This window comes from Podarcis muralis, chromosome 12, assembly GCF_964188315.1.
Source record: "Podarcis muralis chromosome 12, rPodMur119.hap1.1, whole genome shotgun sequence".
NCBI classification, from domain to species: domain Eukaryota; kingdom Metazoa; phylum Chordata; class Lepidosauria; order Squamata; family Lacertidae; genus Podarcis; species Podarcis muralis.
Genome location: NC_135666.1, coordinates 13,035,483 through 13,058,447, shown reverse-complemented (window position 1 = coordinate 13,058,447; position 22,965 = coordinate 13,035,483). Strand labels below are relative to the sequence as shown.

Here is a 22,965-nt window from a genome sequence, read left to right as displayed (position 1 = left end):
TTAGGAGCTGCTGTAAGTGTGCTTGGATGTTTGCCTTCCTTGGCTGGTGTGCTGGGATATTAGGAAAATGAAATGCTTCTGAACAGTTGTTTGGAAACCAATGTTTCTGAAGCACAGAACAGAATTCTCATCCACACTGGCCAGGCTATATGCTCTGGTTTCAATTTCTTTTATGCATGTGTTACAAAATGTAAGCTAGCCAGTGAACAGTCTTATGGAAACAAGGCATTTTATAGAGACCTTCCCAGTGCTATTTTTCTTGAAAAATGAATGCCTCCTATGTTCTCTTATAATGGCAATGGTGCCCACCTGAGAGGTACCAGAACTGGGTTCTAGCAAGTTCTGGCTGGAAAAAAAAGTCCTGGTGCTCCCATACTTCAGTCCAATTATTTGTTATTTATTGATTGCACACACACACGGCAGGCACCTCATTGTATTGTTTCCTGTGCCTCCTAAAACCTTTTTTGTTTAGGCTAGCCTAGTCAGATATGTAAAGCTGACATGAATTTCAATAGATAGTTTTCATTTTTAACTATTGATTTTCTTTATATTTGGAATCATTTTTAGGCCAACTTATATTCAACTTCTGACTTTTATAGATAATTTTAATACATATTTTATTTTTTTTGTAAACAACTTAGAGGCTTTAACAATTAGCTATTCTACAAATATTATTAAATAGATCTTATGTCCAAATGATTTCAAAACAAAAGAGTCAAGCACATGCTCAAATCTTCAGTTAAAAACAATGGCGCCTAGCTTCACTTTAGTGGAATTATAACCATTGTGTATTTTTTGTTAGCTCCTGGTGTTTTAATTTGTTTTTGTGTGCGTTTGCACTTACACACGCACCAGTTCCATTAATTCTTTTTAGATTTACTTTCATAGCATTTTCTTTTTGTTATATACGACTGAATCTGTCACCTCATTTTATTTATCCTTGTGAACGGATATATTTAACAAACGGCCCACAGGTTTTCATGTTACACCTCCTATGCTGTTCAATTCCTGTAGCACATTTGGTCAGTTCAGTGCTCCCATCAAAACAGCAGAGGGAGCACAAGACATTTTCCAGAGGGTACTAAAAATACAGAACCGTGAATATTTTATTTGCAGCAGAGATCATTCACAAATAGCCCTTAGGCTTATTTCATAAATGAAAATAAGAATGACCTGCTTATGGCAGGAGCCATGTACGAAAAATACCAAGATAGACAGAAAACTGGTATAGAAGCATGTACAGAGTGGATGTAGTATACATATGTGGCATTAGCTGGAAGACTCAAACAAATTCTGGTTAAATTATCAGAGAACATTGTAGAAGCCAGTCTCCGTCTGTCAAGTCAAAGGATTGTAATGGATTCAGAGCTCTGAAGGAGGAAGAGCAAAAAATGTTTACCCTCCTCCCCTTTTTACTGGTTAGTGTAAGGGGAAAGAGACATGTACACCCAGAGCCTCAGTGAAAGCTAGAAAGTGCATGCCTCTCATTATAGATACGCTAAAACTATTGAAACTCAACATAAGCCACACATTTCAAGGATAGGTGATGGAATGCAACAGTGCAGCTTTCTGGGAAAAGTCTCCATGAAGGACTACTAGAGTTCAGCATACTGAAATCATGTACCGAATTCATTCCGTTAATGAATACTATTTCCCCCTCAAACCAGCCCCTAAATGACTGTTTCTGCAGTAAGAAATGACAGCTGTTGTGTGGAGGTAAAGGATCTGTAGAGATGCAATGGCCAGATATCTTCCTCTCATCTGGGTAGATTGTGTGACATAGGAGTTAGGATATCTGCTGTTCCTAAGAGGTTAAACCATTCTTGTCATCATGAGAGGCACATTCCCTGAGCTGACATGTTAGTCAAAGCAAGACAGTGAATCATTAAGTTACATTCCAAGTAAGAGACAGACAGAGGTGCCTCTGTGAGATTTACAGTGCCTCAGGTGAGATGTATAACAGAACCATATGCATTTGAGGGGAAGCAAAACTTCTCAGAGCTTGAAAATTAGCAACAGCATACAACATATATTAAAAGTTCATAAAATACAATTCTATAATGGCTAAATACTTCTGTAGGTTTTTATCACTCCAGTGTATCCCACGAAGTGGGATCTTAGTATCCCTGTTTGACAGTCCTTGAAGCAAAATTATAAAATATAAGTGAAGGTATGTGCCCTAAGGGCCATTTCACATGCTATGGGGTGGTGAAAAGGGGCAGAGAAGCAGAGAAACAAGAAGCATTAATGGCCACTTAGTATTTTCATATGTTTTTATTATAACACTCCGAAGAAAGGATCCTTGTATCTTGGTTATAGAAAAATCGCTGAATGCTGAATAATCCCATAGGGTTTTTTTAAATTAGAGGAAGCTTCCATGTGTGATTTTTCTTATATAATAAGAATAATAATGTCTGCCCAGCTGTATACTCATAGCTAAACATATTCAGTGACAGTCATGAGTGATGATGCATACGCTATTACCTAAAAAGAGACCATATTTGTTTAGGAAAATATATTACATATGTGTGGTCCACCCCATAGGTAAAACACAAGAGTATTTAGAACTGATGATGAATCTATCATCTATTTTCCCTAAAAGAGGCAGGTCGGTAGGGAGATTTTCCTGCTCTGATATCTATTCCAGGCTGACTATTATGCCTGAACCTTGTTATTATGAGTTCAGAAGGAGAAACCCTTTGTTGCTTAGTTTTTGTGCAATTTTATTGACCTATCTAGATGGAAATGGGATGCGGGTGGCGCTTTGGGTTAAACCACTGTGCCGCTTGGGTTTGCCAATCAGAAGGTCGGCAGTTCGAATCTTCGTGATGGAGTGAGCTCCCGTTGCTCAGTCCCTGCTCCTGCCAACCTAGCAGTTCTAAAGCATGCAGTGCAAGTAGATAAATAGGTACCGCTCCAGCGGGAAGGTAAACGGCATTTCTGTGCGCTGCTCTGGTTCGCCAGAAGCGGCTTAGTCATGCTGGCCACATGACCCAGAAGCTGTATGCCAGCTCCCTCAGCCAGTAAAGCGAGATGAGCGCCGCAACCCCAGAGTCGTCTGCAACTGGACCTAACGGTCAGGGGTCCCTTTACCTTTTTATCTAGATGGAAAGAAGGTCCACTCCATTGGTTCTGCCAAGAGATGTACCTTTGACTGGATTCCCTGCCATTGTGGGTGTTTCTGAAGTAATGCAGGACTTTAAGATGTGGCATCACTACACCACACTCATGTCCACCCTCTCTTTGCCTGCTTTGTCAGAACAAGTTGCCAGCAGAGCATCCAGCTTTATCAGTGTAGGCAGAATGACATACTGCTTCATAATGCTGCTTAGCTGGTGTAAGTGTGACATAGTATTGTGCCCTAAGCAGTGGTTGTGCAGTAGTGCGGGCCCTGCTGGCAGAGTCTAGTGGAGGGACGCTTCCATTGTATCCAACCACAGCACAGTTCTCAGGGTTCAAGATAGCTCTGTAAGAGGGCAAGTGATTGGAGAAAGTACGATGGCAAATTTTCAGGACTCTAAGAGCTTTCCAAACATTTCATGTTGGTGACACACTTTTGAGAGATGCATCATTTTGCGACACAGTAATCCAGTTTTACTAGCAAACCAGAGGTTAAACTAACCCCTTTCCAGCACGGGGAGGAGCACGGGGAGCATTTGCGCGACACACCTACACACTGCAGCCAACACACTAACGTGTCACTACACACAGTTTGGAAAGCTCTGCTGTAAGGAAAGGGTTCTTTTAAAAGGAGTTCTTACACTTTAAGAGGTTGTAAATTTTGTAAATGTCAAATGTAAGAGGCTTCTATGCCTTTAATGTCTATTTAGCATACAGATATTTAGCATACAGATACTTATTGGCATGAATATGAATGAATACATTCTATTTCAAACAATGTGTTTGTTTTTGTGAATGTAAGTTCTTTTAAACTGTTTTTAATAGCGTTTTAATTGTTGTAACCCACTCTGGAACCTTAGGATGAAGGGTAATAAATTAAAACAACAACGTGGAGTACTATTTTCCTGTTCCAAACATTCTTTTATAGTATATTTACAGTCCACTTACAGTATATATGTCTACTTAAAAGTAAGCAAGCCTGAATAGGATCCATGGGGTTTAATGTTAGGCAAATTAATGTTGCCAAGAATAAAATGTAGATTTTAGATAGCAGCCACCAAACATTCCTGGGCACATATCCCTGGTACAAAACCTGCCTCCTGGCACCAAACAGTGAGTATCTTCCTATGAAAACTGGCATCATGTATGCATAACTTTTTCATTAAAAAGTAAGATTATTTTCTATAGGCTTTTTGTCTGTGATTAAAGGAAAGTGTGATAAAAACAGCTAATATTAGATTATTTTTTATTAATAAAAGCTGTTTTCTTTTTGCTTTGTTTTTTTTAAAAAAACCCACAAACAAACCTCAAAATAAACAAACTAAATAGAATGCCATGATTAGTTTCTTTCAGAGAAAGCTGTCTTTTCATCCCTCTCTCTGCACTTCTGATGTGTTCAGTCCCCAATTTCCAAGGCTGGGAGTTGAGAGGTTGCACATAAAACCCTAGAGGTGAGGAGCTTTGATATAAGTATCAGCTCCAACAATTGGGATTTCTGCTACTTCTTTTTTTAAAAAAAGTGGCAAATCTGTCATAAAGTACTTACTGAAGATCCATGCTGAGCTCAAGGGTAAGCCCTGTGTGTTTATTAAACCTATGGCTTTTCAGGGGGGAAAGTGTTGGGCTGAATTGCAATAAAGAGCTGGTGAGAAATCCTCTGGCCGGGTTTACTGAATTATTGAATACAAGGATAAAGTGTTCATACTTGGCTTCTTGTGTTGTCTTGTGTCTAAGTACTCAGCACCATGCAGTGTATAATGGTTACTGTAGCAAACACTTAGGGCTTTGTTTGGGCTTATAAACAAAATCTGCATACTCGGTCTCCCCCCCCCCCGAAGGTCTTGCAAAGCAGCAAATATAGGAGATATATACATATATTGTGCAAAGGCCACGTGCAGGAGTGTGTTTCTAAAAGTAAATTCCCATCACAAGGTTCAAGGATTAGTTCATACAATTAGTTCATGCAATTTCCATTCGTGCTATTGGCAAGAAGCAGTGCATTTAGATAAGAATAAATGCAAAATACATATGCCGAGTTAGCAGGTCTAACAAGTAAAATAAGAGAGCAATAAATCAAGTATATAAAAAGGAGTGGGAAAACTTCGTGGAGTATTTGGAGGAGTGGAAAAACTTTGTGGAGTATTTGGAAAATAACTGTAAACAAGTGAAAATGCTAGCAGCATTAAGGTAAATTCCACAGTATAATATACATCATCATCAACATCAGCATCATCATCAGCATCGAAGAATGAGGGGAGAAAGTGATCTAAATGGATATATAAGAATACACAGGAATGGTAGGGAAATTAAAGGAACCAGGGAAGGGGAAGAAGGGAAGCCATTGAATGTTTTTATTAAAAGAAATATATCAATGGTGGAAATGTATGCTTGAATGTGAGTGTGATTTTGGAAATGGTAATAATGAAAATTACAAATAAAATTTTAAAATGAAATAAACACAAAATACTACACTTTGGCCATACTGCTAGGATTGGCAACAATTCTGACCATAATTTCGAGGACACTCATTTGATTTATAGAATCATAGAATTTGAAGTGACTTCAGAGATCCGACCCCTGTCCGATGCAGGAAGCCCCACTATTACAGGATTCTTGTTGGGTGGCTGTATACCCTCTGCTTTAAAACCTGTGATGAAAGGGAACCCACCACTGTTGAACAGCTACTACTATCAGGAAGTTCTTTCTAATGTTTTGTCTTAATTCCTTTTGCTTGTATTTTGAACCCATGGGTTTGCCCTATCATCTGGAGTAACAGAAAATAAATTTGCTCTATCATCTGACAGCCCTTCAAATATTGAAGCCCTATCACACCATCTCTGAATAATCTCCAGGCTACACATATTCACCTCCTTCAACTATTCCTCACAGGAGCTGGTCTTTTGGCTCCTCACCATCTTTGTTGTCCTCCACTGAAAACTTTGCAGTTTTCTGATATCCTTAAACTATGATGCCAAGGACTGGACAGAATATTTCTGGTAAGCAGAATAGAACAGTGGGTTGTAGTCAGTGCTAGTCCCACTCAGAGTAAACCCACTGAAATTAATGATGTGCTTAACTTAGGTTCATTTATTTTAGTGGGTCTACTCTGAGTAGAACATACTTGGAGATAGCATGGACTGATCAAGAGCCTGGATGAGTGAGTGCTGTACAGTATTGTTGTTTAGAAACAGGTGCTACCCGCCACAGAGGAGTGTGGATTTGCAATCCTGACATTCTTGTGAGTGAATCTGGCAATTGAGCACATCACACTTCATCTTTAAAAGTTTGGCAGGCAGGGCATAGGAGCTGTTAGGAGATCAGTTGTGCCAATCCAGTTCTGAACATGTCCAATTCCTGAACCCCTGAGTTGTGACTCCAATGCCAAGCCTCTACTGCTACTTGCCTGCCTGAATAAAAATCTCTTTCTTACCTACATGTAAGACCCTTTGCTTGTGTTACAAGAGGCAGGACAGCTGTAATGGAGACAAGCTCTTGAAATTTGGTGGGTTTCCCATTTTCCCATAAGAACATGCCTTAAAAGCTGCTGTTTTTCTGCTGATAAAATATGGAAGTTTTTGCTCAAATCTTGTGTTCCTCTTTCTACAAATGGGGAGACACCACTTTTTTACAATTGTGCAATATATCTGTATTGGAAAAATAGATATCTCTGCAAAAGAAACACAAGCACGAGGGAAGATTTGCAGACTGTATGCTACAAATAGGTGGCAACTGTGCATCTAGTGCACTGACACCTGCCTGTTTGTATCTGAATAGGACTGATATGGGTCAACATTGTGTATTTTTTCTCTGCCTTCCTTCTATGTGCTTTTTTCCTAGGCGGGTTCACCCCAAGTTAACAGAATCTGGCTCTAGGGGTGGGGAGGACTTGGGGGGATGATCTAAGAGGGTTAGAGTGGCAAGTGGGGGGGGGATTCCATGCCTACCCCATCCTACATCCTAACCTTGCTTTACATAGGATTGTGGCATGCCCACATTTGAAGGGATGGGTTTTTGCTGCCATTCTGTGTCAGTCGCATAGGTTTGGGATGCTCCTGGTTCCATCCATGAAGCACCTTGATTTTCAGGATGTAATTCTAGGTTTTGATGAGGAGCTTCTGGTACCTAGTGAGAAGGCTCCAACAATTTCCTTAAGATTTGGACTTAGTGTTTGTCTTTGTAAGGAAAGGCAGCTATAATTATGCCAGCAATGTACTCTCTCTTCTTCTTATCCCAGTGTCATGAGTCAGCCAAGAATACTGAATACTATTCTAAAAACACATTTCCCCCCTTATGAACATATATGTATTTTTTGGAAAATGCCTCTTCATTAAATGGCTTCACTCCTGTAACAGCAAACTCAGGTGGTGAGTGTTAACAGGCATATAGCTGAAATGCGATAACATGTCTGAGGGAACTGCAAGGTTTGCAGGGATGTAAGAAGAAAGTTTCATAAAAAGCTAAACATGGGGGGGGGGGGGCACCAAAAGCCAAATTTTGATATGTGGAATATTTTGTGTCCAAAATAAAATCAGAGGAGAAATAGATTTGAGCAGTGTGCTTGGGGGCATCATTTGAAAGACACTGAAGAAAGGTTCTTCTGTTGGAATGTGAGCATTCACTGCAACATTTTATGGTGGGTCCCACTTGTGTAGTACTCAAGAGTCAAAATGAGTGGTCTGGGAAGCGGCCCCTCCCCCAAGTTTGGACATTTTTGTTTAGGTCTCACTGTTGTCTAGTGATTCCACATGTCTGTGGCTCAAGATATAGTTCAAACCTGAAGATGTTTTGTGTCAAATATACCTAAACCTGTGTCTTCCTAAGTGTTGATCTTTGGGTCAATACTATTCCAACAGGCCTCACAAGAAAATCCCCAGCAAAAGCAAACAGATGTGATAGGGATTCTGCAGAGAAATCAACTTCATCTTTCTTCTAATCCTCCCTACTGGGGGAAATGTGAGAAATAATAACTGCAAAACCACACACAAAAGGAACTGTAGCTTCAAAAGTCATTGTCACATGATGTCTTACCTAGAGGTTCTACAATAATGCCTTTGGAGGTGCATGGACTACTTCATCCAAATAATAACTGATCCTGTGGTATCACACAAGCCTGGCCAATGTTGCAATATTTAAACCAAGCTTCCCTTCTGACTTCAAGCCTGATCCTGTATATATGTGGTTTATTGTCCTGCAATATGAAATGACAGATCTGAATGCAGATCTGATGCTGGCAGATAGTGTACTTTCCTCCTCTCAACATTTAGGGCTGTCAACAATTATTACGACTGAACTGTTCAGTCATCTGGTGGGATTCCAGGTGGCACACCTAGAATGCGCACAAATGCATAAGGCACTTTTAGATCCAAGACCTTTAATGAACGGCAATGCCGATAAATGTGAGCTTTTGGAGCAAAAGGAGATTAGAAGAAGTGCAATTACAATAAAACTATTATTTAATTTGAGAAGTGTGAAGGCAGTAAAGAGAAGTCTATGTAATTACTAGGCAATGAGGTTACAACTCTATAAAACTTCACGATGCCCATTTATCGGAAGGCAGTCTTCTGTTCATAGCAATACCTCCAGTAGTGGCAGATGTTCACTTCTTCAGGCCCATGCAGGAGCCCATACACCTTTAGCCACACTAGCTGAGATGTACTTCTGGCTTAGTGGTTGAGCGTATATCTCAGGTACTAAAATTGCCGTTGGTGGAAACCAAAGGCTGGATATATTTCTTCACTGAAGTTAATAACAGAAGAAACTGGACCAGTAGTAATTAATTGTCAGCTCCTACCACTACTTATATTGTTGCTAATAATGACTGGAGTGTTTTACAGTGTTTTCCTTCTCAACATCAATTGCCGCCACTGTTATAACTCTTTGTCTAGTTGTGTATTATAGGCCTGTGTCTGGAAGTGAAAAATGACTTAAGTGTGTTCTAGTGTCATAATGCAAAACAGAAACATGTTTATTTGTAAAGGCATATACAAACATAAACAGTAAATATTATTAGTACAAACTACATGTGCCAATAACATTTTTTAATGTACTCTTACCACTGTAAATGCAAAAGCAACATTTTCATTTGTGTCTAGAGAGAGAAAGGTGTATTAGTCTGTTGCAACAAAACCAACAGTCTTACTTCTGCATTCTAGAAATAACAAACAGGTCAGCCTCTACACAAAACAATACATGGACACAAGCTTGACACCAGAAACGTCAATATCCAAAGACCTGTTATAGTTCAGAATTTATCTGGTTAAATTCCCTGGTGTGTGTCACCTGCTGACGTCAGCTTACAGCTGGGCGGAGACAGAAGCTTTAGAAGCTGGGCGGGACTATTCCCTGTTTGTCCAGTTCCCCCTGTGACTCTGAGGGGAGAAGGATGTTTGCAGCAATGGCTGCCAGCAGTGACGGACTTTTGATGCTGAAATGTTGTAATAAAGAGCTGTAAATAGACGAACCTGTCTATGTGTGCTTACAAGGAATACGACTGCTTTACACGCTGTGTTTCTACTCTGCTAAAAGCCGTGACGGAGAAGAGACAGCAGGAGTTATTGCGCAGCTTGGGAGGAAGCGTGCCGGACCGCTGTAAGTGATTGATTGGGACCGTAAAGCTGTCTGAAGTCACGGCTCTATCGATCGATTTATCCGAACAGGTTATGGAGGTCAGCCAACGCCTGTAAAACAGTCGTAAATCAGCTTCAGGAGGCTTTGAAGCTGGGTTCTGAGGAACGGGAGCTGACCGGATGCCGGAGAGCAAAATGAGTAATTGCCTGCTTCTGAGAGGCATGAGGAGCTGCTGAAAGAGAGCTGCTGGGACACAGAGCTAAAAGAAAAAAGCAGCTGAGAAATCGTTTCTCCGGACAGGTGCTGGATAAGCTGTAAGTAGGCTTGGGCCCCCCGGGAGAACGGGAGAAGATGGCTGAAAGCCAGGATATGCCGGTGGAGCCTTTAACTCTAAAGAGTTGGGCAACCTGGAGCAAAAGAGTGAAGGGGTGGTTCCTGGTCCATGGGCTTTGGGAAGCATGGCAGAGGGAGCCCCTACCACCAACCCCCAGCGCTAAAGCGGCTGGAGACGTTGCAGGCTGTGAGGCTGCGTTGCCTGAAGATAGCCAGCAGAAAATGCAAAGAGAGCTGGAGATGCTCAAAGCATGCGTTGATGCATCACTGAGACCCCACCTAGAGGGTGTGAAATCAGCGTGGGCCGCCTGGAATTTGCTGAAAGGCTTGTGTGAGGCGTCAGCGAAAGGCCAGAGCCCTGGAGGAAGCCCTGGAGAGGCAGAAGGATGCCCAGAAAGCCCAATGGGGGCTGGGACAGTGTTGGGGAGCTGTTGTAATGCTTCTACACGTCTGTGTGATGGACTGAGTCCTGGAAAGGCTGGACTGGCAGGCCCTGTTCCCGATGTATTGGCCTCTAGGAGCGCTAGTGAGCAGATCGGGGGGGCGAAGAGTTCCAAAGGCAGGTTTGAAAAACTTTCCCTTTGTGCTGAAGCGGAGAGCAGCTTCAGGGGGGGCGAGGCTGGTGGGAGGCGCCGTTCCAGAAGGAGTAGGGCCAAGCCAGCTGGGAGCCCCGGGCAGTGTTTTTCCACTGGAGTTCGTCGATGCTACGTGTGCAATTCGGCGCAACATCTGAGTGGCAGTTGCCCCCACCGGTGCAGAGAGCCGCGGCAGGATGTTGTGAAGGACATTTCCCATGGGAATCAGGCGGGTTTCCATGGCAACAGGCCTGGGAAGACAGGCAGGCGTGGAACTGAGCCAGGTGGCCGTGGTAAACAGCAGGGAGAAGAGTCTTATCAAGTCTCAGCGAGTATGGCAGTGTTTGAGGAGGGCCGAGTGGAAAATTCCGAGATGGCCTTTGTAATAGACTCTGCAGCTAACCGCAACATGGTTCCAGAGACCCCTGCAGTCGAGAGGTGGAATTGCACGGCAGTTCCGAAGGGACAGTGTGATGGCCTGGGATTCCGAGTCTGAGAGCGATCCGGAGGAATCCCAGCCGGCACAGGAGTCCCCGCCTCCAGGGCCGGCTGAACTGGGGCAAGGCCTAGATGCTGAGGAAACTCAAGAGCAGGCACCAGGTGAAATCATTCAGGCCCCAGAGGTGCTGGAAGACTCAGTGGCTACAGGTGAGCCTCCCCCGGGGCCCAGTAACCCTTCGGCCTCTCCTGATCTGCAGAGGCTTAGGGCAGAGAGGCGAAGGGAACTGGTGTCTCCCAGGAGGAGTGCTCGCCTTAAGGCCAAGAGAGGCGGGGCTTCTGGGGGCCGGGACCGCCCCCGGCCTTAGAAGAAGATAAAGGTCAGGCAGCCCGGTCCCAGGTTGCGGGAGCAACGTCGTTGTGAAGTATCTGCTTTACCCAGTCCTTGTTCGGCACTCCCAGTGTGCCTGTTCCTCGCCCGGATTCCTGCTTCTGCCTTACCAGTGTTCCTGTTCCTCGCCTGGACTCCTGCTTCTGCCCTACCAGTGTTCCTGTTCCGCGCCTGGCTTCCTGCTTCTGCCCTACCATCGTTCCTGCTACCCCGCCCGGCTCCCTGTTGATCTTGGCCTACGGTAATAGTACCTTATCCCCCCTGGGACCAGCACAGTTTGCTCCCGCCACACCCGCACTCCCTCTTTGTTGGGGTGCGTTCGGGAAGAGTCAGAGGCCATGGCTAACCAAGCGGCTACATTGTTGGCAATAGCCCAGGAGAACCAGGCCTTGAGGCACACCGTGCAGCAGCTCAGTAACGTGGTTACGGCACTACAGCAGCGTTTGGACGCCCTACCGGCTCCTGGGGCCGACGCCCCGGCTTCTGGCAAGTACCCAGTGGCCTTGCCTGAGAAATTTGATGGGGCTCCGGCCAGCTTTCCCATGTTCCTTGCCCAGGCCAAGCTGTATATTCAGGGGCGCGCCCGGAACTTCCCTGACGACCGCACCAAGGTGCATTTTTTGATTAGTTTGTTAAAGGACCAGGCGGCCAAGTGGGCGTTGCCGCTGCTCAGGCAAGACTCCCCCTTGCTGGCAGACTACGGGGGGTTTTGCAATCTGTTGGAGGCCGCGTTCGGCAACCCTCAGAAGGGGAGTCAAGCCAACCGGGCGATTCGGCGGTTGAGACAGGGCAAGTCCAAGGTGGCCGCATACACCACAGAATTCCGGCTGCTGGCACAGGACTTGACCTGGAACGACTCTGCTCTTCGGGACCAGTATCTCGAGGGGCTTTCAGATGAGATACTGGACCAGCTGGCCACAATGGAACGCCCCACCACGCTAGACGCCCTTATTCAGCGGAGTCTACAGATAGACGATCGGCTAGAGGACCGGCGTCAGCCTCGGGGCCGCCGGCACCTCCAGTTCTCGGCCCCAGTGTCTACCAGCAGCCCCACAGGCCCAGCTGAGTCATTGGAGGAACCCATGCAGCTTGGGGCAGTGCGGCCACGCCTCTCCCCCGCAGAGAAGTCGCGGCGTCGGGAGGGGAATCTATGTCTCTATTGTGGCGGAAGCGGACACTATGCACGGTCCTGTCCTGAGAAACCGCCAACCCCAGTAGTGGATGGTCCTGGCTACCTGGGGTCCCAAACAGCACAGAATGGGGCCGCACCAATTGAATTACAACACCTTATGGTTCCGGTACATCTATACCCTCCAGGAGGGCCATGGATTCTTACCCATGCTCTGGTGGATTCAGGGGCAACCCGCTCTTATATGGACGCTGCTTTTGCTGCCCAGCATCGGGTGCCACTTCGGAACAAGCCAGAACCGGTACAGGTGGAGGCAATCGACGGACGGCCACTGCGTTCGGGCGCCGTTACTCAAGAGACCCAGCCCCTGGTCCTGTGCCTCCAGCAGCACCGTGAGATGCGAACTCTGGATATTGCCTCCATGCCCCGGTTCCCCCTGGTGCTTGGGATGGACTGGCTAGAGGCTCACAATGTGCAGATTGACTGGGTCAAACGGACTGTACACTTCCCAGACCCCAGTTCTCCTGCTGAGACTGAGATGCTAGCAGCTGCGCCCACTGAGGAGGCTGCTGCAACGCTCCCCGCTGAGTACCGGGACTATCACGACGTGTTCGAGGAACGGGGGGCAGACCAGCTGCCGCCGCATCGGTCCTTTGACTGCGGCATAGACCTCCAGCCCGGAGCGCCTCTACCGGTGAGTCGCTTATACTCGTTAACAGAGCCAGAGCGCGAGGCTTTGCAGGACTTCTTGCGCAAGAACCTGGAGCGTGGGTTCATTAGACCTTCTACCTCGCCCACTGCTGCGCCAGTGCTCTTTGTTAAAAAGAAATGTGGGGAGCTCCGCCTTTGCCATGATTACCGGGCCCTGAACAAAATTACCATCCCGGACCGGTACCCCTTGCCCCTTATTTCGGAGTTACTGGAGCGGGTGCAAGGGGCACAGGTGTTCACCAAGCTAGACCTCCGGGGAGCCTACAATTTGATTCGGATCCGCGCCGGGGATGAGTGGAAGACAGCATTCGGCACCCGGTACGGACAGTTCGAATACCTGGTTATGCCCTTTGGTTTGTGCAACGCGCCTGCTGTGTTCCAACGGTACATCAACCACGTGTTCCAGGACTTGCTAGACAAGTACGTGGTGGTGTACTTGGATGACATTCTGGTTTACTCCCGTGACCCGGCGTGCCACGAGGGCCATGTCCGGACCGTGCTGCAGCGCTTGCGCGAGCATCGTCTGTATGCAAAGCTCAGCAAGTGCGAGTTCCATCAGCAGTCAGTGGACTTCCTGGGTCATCGACTCTCACCAGGTGGGGTGCAGATGGATCCTGGGAAGGTGGCAGCGGTTCGAGAATGGGCGGCACCTCGGAACCGCAAGGACCTACAGCGTTTCCTGGGGTTCGCCAACTATTACCGGACCTTCATTGCGGATTATGCTCACCGCACCACCCCGTTGACCCGGCTTCTGCGCCCCAAGACGCCGTTTTCCTGGGACAAGGAGGCGGAGGAGGCATTTCAAGGGTTGAAGGCCTGTTTCCAGAGAGCGCCAATCTTGCAACATCCGGATCCTTCTCGACCCTTTGTGGTAGAGACTGACGCCTCCAGTACGGCTCTCGGTGCCGTCTTGTCTCAGCAGCACGAACCGGAAGCGCCACTCTTACCCTGCGCCTTCTATTCCCGCCAGCTCCTTCCAGCGGAGCGTAACTATACCGTGTGGGAGCGGGAACTACTGGCCATCAAGGTGGCCTTTGAGGTTTGGCGCCACCATCTTGAAGGAGCAAGACACCCAGTGGAGGTGAGAACCGACCACCGGAACCTGGAATACCTCCAGACCACCCGCAAGCTGAACCAAAGGCAGATCCGGTGGGCGTTGTTCTTTTCCCGGTTCCAGTTCCGGATCCGCTACATCCCTAGCTCCCAAAACCAGAAGGCGGATGCCCTGTCCCGGAAACCTGAAGACAACGCAGACACGGTTCAGCAAGCAGCACCCACCACGATCCTACCACCAGCTGCATTCCTGGCCACCCAGGAGGTTGAGCCACTGCAGGCTCGGGTGCGGGAACAGCAGCGGGTCGATGATTGGGCACAGGAACGACTCCGGGAACTGGCCGAAGGATCATGCCCTCAGTATCCAGGGCTGGTCTCGCATCAGGGTCTTCTGCTGCACCACGGGCGCCTGTACATCCCACCAGGGCCGCTGCGGGCTGAGGTTCTCCGGATGACCCATGACGCTCCAGCGGCGGGGCACTTTGGGCGGTATCGGACCACCCATCTGGTAAGCCGTGAGTTTTGGTGGCCCTGTTTGAAGGCTGACGTGGCTCGCTACGTCGCTGGTTGTGACGTCTGCAGGCGGGCCAAGGGGCCTACCGGGCGACCCCCCGGCCTTCTTCAGCCGTTGCCGGTTCCACCACGTCCTTGGCACACAGTTTCTCTAGACTTTGTAGTGGAGTTACCCCCGTCTCGTGGCTGCACCTGCCTTCTAGTTTTCTCCGACCACTTCACGAAGATGGTGCACTGTGCCCCCTGCCCATCCATACCCTCAGCTAAGGAAACCGCGCAGCTGTACCTTCAGCATGTCTTCCGCCTGCATGGCCTACCTGAGCGTGTAGTGTCCGACCGCGGCGTTCAGTTCACGTCCCGGTTTTGGCGTGCTTTGCACCAGGCCCTCGGAACAGAGGTCTGTCTCTCATCTGCTTACCACCCACAGACTGATGGCCAGACGGAACGGGCGAACGCGGTGCTGGGACAGTACCTCCGGTGTTACTGCAGCTACCAGCAGGACGACTGGGTCGACCACCTAGCATTGGCGGAGTTCGCTTATAACAACGCGGTGAATGCGTCCACCCAGCAGACCCCGTTCCAAGCCAGTTATGGCCTTCATCCACGGTTGTTTCCGGATGTGCTGCCGGCATCTGCGGTCCCTGCGGTGACAGAGTGGCTTCAGGAGCTCCAGTCCCAGCAACAGCTGTTGATGGAGCAGCTGCGCCAGGCCAAGGAGGCGTACAAGGTCCAGGCCGACCGCCACCGCCAGGTGGGGCCGGAACTTCACGTCGGTGACTTGGTATGGCTTTCCACTCGCCACCTCCACCCTTCTCGACCTTCGCGGAAGCTGGACGCCCGGTTCACCGGCCCGTTCCCTATCGTGGACCAGGTCTCGCCTGTGGCATTCCGTCTCCGGTTGCCAGCAAACCTGAAAGTTCACCCGGTATTCCACAGGTCCCTTCTGAGTCCGGTGGCCCCACCCGACGAGTTCCACCCGGACCGTCCCCGACCGCAGCCAGTTTTGGTGCAGGGAGAGCCTGAGTACGAGGTGGAACGCATTCTGGACTCCCGATACAGCAGGGGAAGGCTGCAGTATCTCATTGACTGGAAGGGGTATGGGCCAGAGGACCGTTCCTGGGAACCAGCGGTCAACGTCCACGCACCTGCCTGCATCCGGGAGTTTCATGCAGCGTACCCCAGCAAGCCGGGTCCGGACCCTCAAGTGAGGGGGGGGCCTGGGAGGGGGGATGGTGTGATGGCCTGGGATTCCGAGTCTGAGAGCGATCCGGAGGAATCCCAGCCGGCACAGGAGTCCCCGCCTCCAGGGCCGGCTGAACTGGGGCAAGGCCTAGATGCTGAGGAAACTCAAGAGCAGGCACCAGGTGAAATCATTCAGGCCCCAGAGGTGCTGGAAGACTCAGTGGCTACAGGTGAGCCTCCCCCGGGGCCCAGTAACCCTTCGGCCTCTCCTGATCTGCAGAGGCTTAGGGCAGAGAGGCGAAGGGAACTGGTGTCTCCCAGGAGGAGTGCTCGCCTTAAGGCCAAGAGAGGCGGGGCTTCTGGGGGCCGGGACCGCCCCCGGCCTTAGAAGAAGATAAAGGTCAGGCAGCCCGGTCCCAGGTTGCGGGAGCAACGTCGTTGTGAAGTATCTGCTTTACCCAGTCCTTGTTCGGCACTCCCAGTGTGCCTGTTCCTCGCCCGGATTCCTGCTTCTGCCTTACCAGTGTTCCTGTTCCTCGCCTGGACTCCTGCTTCTGCCCTACCAGTGTTCCTGTTCCGCGCCTGGCTTCCTGCTTCTGCCCTACCATCGTTCCTGCTACCCCGCCCGGCTCCCTGTTGATCTTGGCCTACGGTAATAGTACCTTATCCCCCCTGGGACCAGCACAGACAGACTATTAAGTTTGCAAATGGACAGAAAACTAGAGTTTCCAAGTGTACTAATGCCTATCTTTCTGTTTTACAGGAAACGGTGGATTTTTGTATTGTTCCAGAGATTCAACATTGTTTGTTATCTGTGCCTTATTTGTTAAGTAAGGGGTTCAAAGTTTGTTTTGAAAATGATGTCTGCACAATCTCCAAAGGGGGGAGGTTACTGGTCGAAGTGAAAAAGGGACAGAATGATCTTTTCATTCTTAAAACGTCTCTTGGAGGTGAGGGGAAGGTTGAGAAAGCACAAGCGTTGCGTGCTACAGTTCCCAACCAGCGTGCTACAATTCCCGCTCATAATGTTACATGTGCATGCGTATGGCATCAGAGAACGATTCACAATCCTTTAGAGGATTTGCAGGTGTTACCTGAGGTTGTTACAGGTTGTAAGATTAAAAATTGTCAAAGTGCCATTAATTGTGACACTTGCAAGCAGGCAAAGGTGAGAGGGTGCAGTTACCCAAAGGTGGAACGTGTAGCCGCTAAACCTTTTGAGCTGGTTCACATAGATTTGTCCGGTCCTGTCAAGGCACCAAGTCTAGGGGGGGCCAGGTTTCTGCTAACTTTTCTGGATGATTTCTCGCAGAATTCTTGGGCTCACGGTCTCAAATCCAGGGAGGATGCAGCACAGCTGATCAAGAGCTGGATTGAGGGGGTGGAACAGAGGTTCTCCACCAGGGTTCAAGCTATCATCAGTGACAGAAATGCTAAGTACACTGGTTCTGCTTTGCAGAAGTTCTTTCAACAGAAAGGGATACGACACACAGTTCTTTCACCCCAGCAAGGTGGAGTGGCAGAGCTGAGAAGTGGAGCTCTGATTAAGGCTGCACAGGTGATGCTAAAAGAAGCCAGGTTACCTCCTGAGTTTTGGCTGGAGGCTACGAGGGCTGTGTCATTCACCTGGAATCGTGTCTACAACTCATTGGTAGGTGACACACCGTTCTCTTTGTTAAATGGCCGAAAACCCCAGGTTCACTTTCTGCGGACGTTTGGGACTCCTGCGCTTGTCTCTGTGCCTGAGGCTTTGCGAGGGCCAGATGGAGCCAAAGTCCAGAAAATGATCTTCTGTGGGTATGAGCCAGAAGCCCGTGCATGGCGATTTGCTTACCCGTCAGGTGATCAGAGTAAGGTGCTGATCAGTAAACACGCTGAGTTCTTAGAGGAGGAGGTGAAGTCAAAGACTCCTGTTAGGCGTGATGTTCTCTCAGATTGTCTCTCTGATCCAGAAGACAGTTCTGATGAGGCAGAGGAAGAAGGGGCTGAGGCTGCTGATGACGACCAAAGTCAAGAGCAAAGTCAGGAGCAGGATGAGGTTTCGGTAGCTTCTCCAAAAGATGTTAAGAGAGCACCCAAAAGCGAGCCTAGTTCTCCTGTGAGTGTAATGGAGAGGATTCGAAAACGCTTTAAGTCAGAAGGAGAATCCCATGATGCAGAGGACACACCTGCTGATCAAAGTGAGTCAGAGGGAACACCTGAGTTTGTGCCTAGGAGGTCCAGTCGCCCAACAAAGGGTGTCCCACCAGAGAGGTATCAGGCCACAGGTGCGTGGATAAGTTTCGCACAGTGCGATTCTGAAAGTTGTGAGGTGGTTCCACAAATGCCAAACAGGTTTGCCAAGGGAAGGCGCAAGGCATTGGGGAAGGAATTGATCTCACAAGGTATTACTGAAGATGTTGCACAGGTATCACGCAGGGACACAAGGGGGGGTGTTATAGTTCAGAATTTATCTGGTTAAATTCCCTGGTGTGTGTCACCTGCTGACGTCAGCTTACAGCTGGGCGGAGACAGAAGCTTTAGAAGCTGGGCGGGACTATTCCCTGTTTGTCCAGTTCCCCCTGTGACTCTGAGGGGAGAAGGATGTTTGCAGCAATGGCTGCCAGCAGTGACGGACTTTTGATGCTGAAATGTTGTAATAAAGAGCTGTAAATAGACGAACCTGTCTATGTGTGCTTACAAGGAATACGACTGCTTTACACGCTGTGTTTCTACTCTGCTAAAAGCCGTGACGGAGAAGAGACAGCAGGAGTTATTGCGCAGCTTGGGAGGAAGCGTGCCGGACCGCTGTAAGTGATTGATTGGGACCGTAAAGCTGTCTGAAGTCACGGCTCTATCGATCGATTTATCCGAACAAGACCAATGGGGGCACTTTTCAACCTCTTCAACCAACTGTATCTGGTAGCCATCCTTGAACAAATAACATCAAAGGGAGACTGCTAATTATAATTCATCAAGTGGTTCAATGTGAATTGAATTGGGGCCCTTTTTATATTATATTTTATTTTTAAAATCACACTACCAGTGACTTACCAATGTCAGTATGTCTGTGTTATCAACAATGAATGGTTTTTGGCTTGTTTTGGTAGTCTCGTAATCTGGTGTGTGTAAATAAATAAATAAATAAATATCCTTTTTGCTGACTGAACTAATATTCCTTCCCAGAAAGAAGAGCTTCAAAGTATCCAAATCTTATATCTTCATAAATGGTGCATACAAACAAATAATACAGTAAGTCCTCCTCTACTTCTCCACATAAGCAAATTATCAGTTTAAGAGGAATTTATTATAATAGCCAATAAAAAAGGTAAAGGGACCCCTGACCATTAGGTCCAGTCGTGGCTGACTCTGGAGTTGCAGCACTCATCTCACTTTATTGGCCGAGGAAGCTGGCATACAGCTTCCGGGTCATGTGGCCAGCATGACTAAGCCGCTTCTGGCGAACCAGAGCAGCGCATGGAAACGCCATTTACCTTCCTGCCAGAGCGGTACCTATTTATCTACTTGCACTTTGACATGCTTTCGAACTGCTAGGTTGGCAGGAGCAGGGACCGAGCAACGGGAGCTCACCCCGTCGTGGGGATTCAAACCGCCGACCTTCTGATTGGCAAGTCCTAGGCTCTGTGGTTTAACCCACAGCGCCACCCGCGTCCCATAGTAGCCAGTAAAGACGGCTTAATACATTTTCTGGAAACAGAAATGATGTAAAATAGTAAGCATATGCTCCTAACAGCACATTCTAATTCTGGATTAATTGATCTGGAATGACTACCACCTTCAATTGTGCCATCACTACTATAGTAAAGCCACCACTTCACAAACAAATATTTATTCAAAAACTGGAAACAAAGCTGTGCTATTATTTCACTACTGTGCATGTACTAAGCAGTAGCTCGAAAACACACATTAAATGGGCTATAGTGAATTTGGGGTATTCCTTCTCACTTTTTTGCCCTAGTATTAACTATACAAATTCCATTTACCCTGCTTGGATAGGGGGCGGAGCATGTAGTTCTTTTGTTTACAACAAAGTTTGCTGTCAGTATTTGGACTGTTCTACTGCAACATCCATCCTATAGGTTGCAGGAAAGTGTATGAAGTTATTTCCTTGAGAAAACTGACAGCAGCCTCTAGGCTAAACTTTTGATCCGCCAGTTTTCTGCCATTTTCAAAACAGCAAAGATTTGCAGTTCTATGTGCCCTCATTGCTTATGATGGCAGATCTGCAGGAGGGAAGGGCCTGAAACAAAACTGACAATGTGACAGACAAAATGGGCAAACAGAGCACAATTTTTGAACCTAATTGTCACTTATTTAAAGAACAGCAGTATCCACAAATATGAGTATTGAATTGTACTGAACTAAGTCTGTTCGGAGGCATAACTTAAGAAGGTATGTAATTTCATAGGCGAACAAAGGGATGAATTAATGTACAAAGAAGTCAAGATTTTTATCACCACTGTCACAATTCTATGCATTTCTACTCAGAGGCAAGTCCCACTGAGATGAATGGGACTTACTTCTAGATAAGTGGTCTAGGATTCTAATCTTATGTATTGTCTTTCAGAAATATTCATGGGTAGAGGTTTGATATTTATTTATTCATCTATTTTACAACTTTATGAACAGCCCAAGACCAAAAACAGTATACAAGAAGACTGTACACCCTGTGCACCTACTGTACATATGCTTCAGTTACTGCCACTATCTTATGAAAATGATTCAAAAACCATATCAAAAAATGTATGGAAGGGTTCTTACACTTAACATTTAAGGAGCATGCAGTATTAATATGTGTGGTGCTAGCCAGGATGGAATTTAGGGCAGGCGACCCAGGCATCCACCTGGAATACAGAGTTTGTAGGGGCTGTCATGGGCTATTATGCACTCAGCAACTGAAACGCATAATACAAAAACTTTGTATGGCTTGGATAAATACAGATTATAGCAACTAGCATGCAAACACCTGCCTTAAATGACTGGGATAAATCATGCATGCTAACTGTGACTCAAAGTTGTAAAATGGGCTACAAATGAAATAGAAAACAAATTATTCAAAAGTTTAACAGATAGAGAAGGTGCCAAAAACGGCTCCTTGCTTGCAGCGCCATTTCCTCTAGAGCTGGGTCTGAGGTTAACACTAAATTTAATAGTATCTGGTGTGTTTCTGAAACTCTTTGAATTGTAGTTCTCTATACTTCTGGATACTATTTGTTGCTTGCCTCCTTTAAAAAAAATGATAACCCTTTTTTCTACCATATGTGCTGAATATCAGTTGAGCTAAAAAGTAACTCATCTAGGGAGGAGAACTGTTTTAAGGGTTGGCATTGTTGAATGAGTGTTTTGCATTGTTGTAGTCATAAAAATATCCCTTTAAAAGTACTTAAATAAAAATGATTTGAGAACAAGGAGAAGCAGTCCTGAAGGAGAGAGGCAAAGCCTTCACTCTTGTAACAGTGTAACACTCAGCACCCCAAATACCCACTCAAGGCAATGGATGCAAAGCATGCTGATGAGCCACCACCATCACTATTATGCAAATATCTTTGTGTAATTTTTACTATTTCTGTGATGTTACCAGAGACATCAGGGGTAGAAGCCATCATTAGTCAAGCTCATTTTCCTTAAGTAAGTAATGTTGAATGTCAGCCACTGATTTCATTTCACTTGGTAAATAAGTTAAAATGTGTAGTTTATCGAATAATAATAATAAAAACCAAAGTTTAAGAGAAAGTTTATGAAATGACTGCTCAGCTTGTTTAAATCAGTATCTGGTTTCAATGGATCTGCTATTTTGACGCCATTCATTTAATCACATCCTTGCCCATGCGGAAAGACTGGGCTCCCCCCCCCCCACCTCCAGAGCAATGAAATTCGTATAAACAACTTCCCAGTCATGAGGGACAAGGGATTAAGAATTATGGCTAACACAACTTGATACCTCAATGGTTGTTTTTAAAGAGAGTACAGCAGACTTTTCCAGACTTTTAAAAAACAATATTGTACAGAATTACTAACCTTACTATAATATTAAATGATTTTATTGCCTATTGTATAAAAAAGACATTGTATAAATAAGGCAGTCTTCCAAGAACGGTTATGCTTTTTGCGTCTCAGCTGACTGTAATGCTGACTGCATCTGCATGCGTTTCACTGAAAAGAATTCAACAGAACTTTTATTAGATGAAAACAACTTGCGTTTGTACATTTTCTCCCAGCCCGTCACAATGTGGCACTGGGATGGGTAACTCTAAGGCTGACACACGGAAATACCAGTGGCATGTAAACAGATGCCTAATGCTGCTCTGAGTGCCATTGATTTCAACAAATTTCTAGATCCTATTTTGGAGGTCCAGTTGCTAGTGTCAGAATCATCAGGGGGCTCTTAACCAAACTTTGACTGTAGATGTTGGTGTTACAGCTGGTTTTTCTTCTACCAATTCCTGAATATATTTGAAAAATAAGATGTAGCACCCACCCTCAGCCTTTTCCATACCTTAAAAACTTGCATACATTATTTGAATAGTGACTATGCATCCACAAGACTTGTATAGGGAAAGGAAAAGAAGGCAAGCCTATATAAGAGCATGAAATCCAACACACATTGCTTAGAAGTCTAAATAACTATTGCCTTTAACTGCTTTTTAAGGATGCACAAAAAGGAGACTTGTTTAAGAATTAAAAGATTTGTGTGTGTTATATTTCCTAAAGTATCTTTTCTCACACTATGTTGAAGACCTCACCCAAGTGCCATTAAATTAATAAAAAGCAGCTTTTAGAACAGGTATTGCCCCCACTGCAGAGCATCTACGGTAAGTATGCATCCAAGGGTGCAGCTAAGAGCTGGGATTAACCAGGGTAGGAAATCAATGATATTGACAATAAAAACACATAGCTTCTCTCCTGAAACTCTGCTTGACAGTGTTGAGTCTAATTATATAATCAGACCAACA

The 22,965-nt window shown here is 46.4% G+C and overlaps 2 long non-coding RNA genes across 3 annotated transcripts in view; one reads left to right on the top strand and one right to left on the bottom strand.

The window, feature by feature from the left end:
* LOC114607742 (uncharacterized) overlaps positions 1-22,965 on the top strand; it is a 166,373-nt gene that overhangs the window by 60,790 nt on the left and 82,618 nt on the right. The gene's annotated exons all lie outside the window — the stretch shown is intronic.
* Positions 9,062-21,797, bottom strand: LOC144329295 (uncharacterized). The gene is made up of 2 exons (XR_013394777.1): positions 18,873-21,797; positions 9,062-9,351 (listed from the first exon to the last, which is right to left on the bottom strand). It is a non-coding gene; the product is annotated as an uncharacterized LOC144329295 (long non-coding RNA).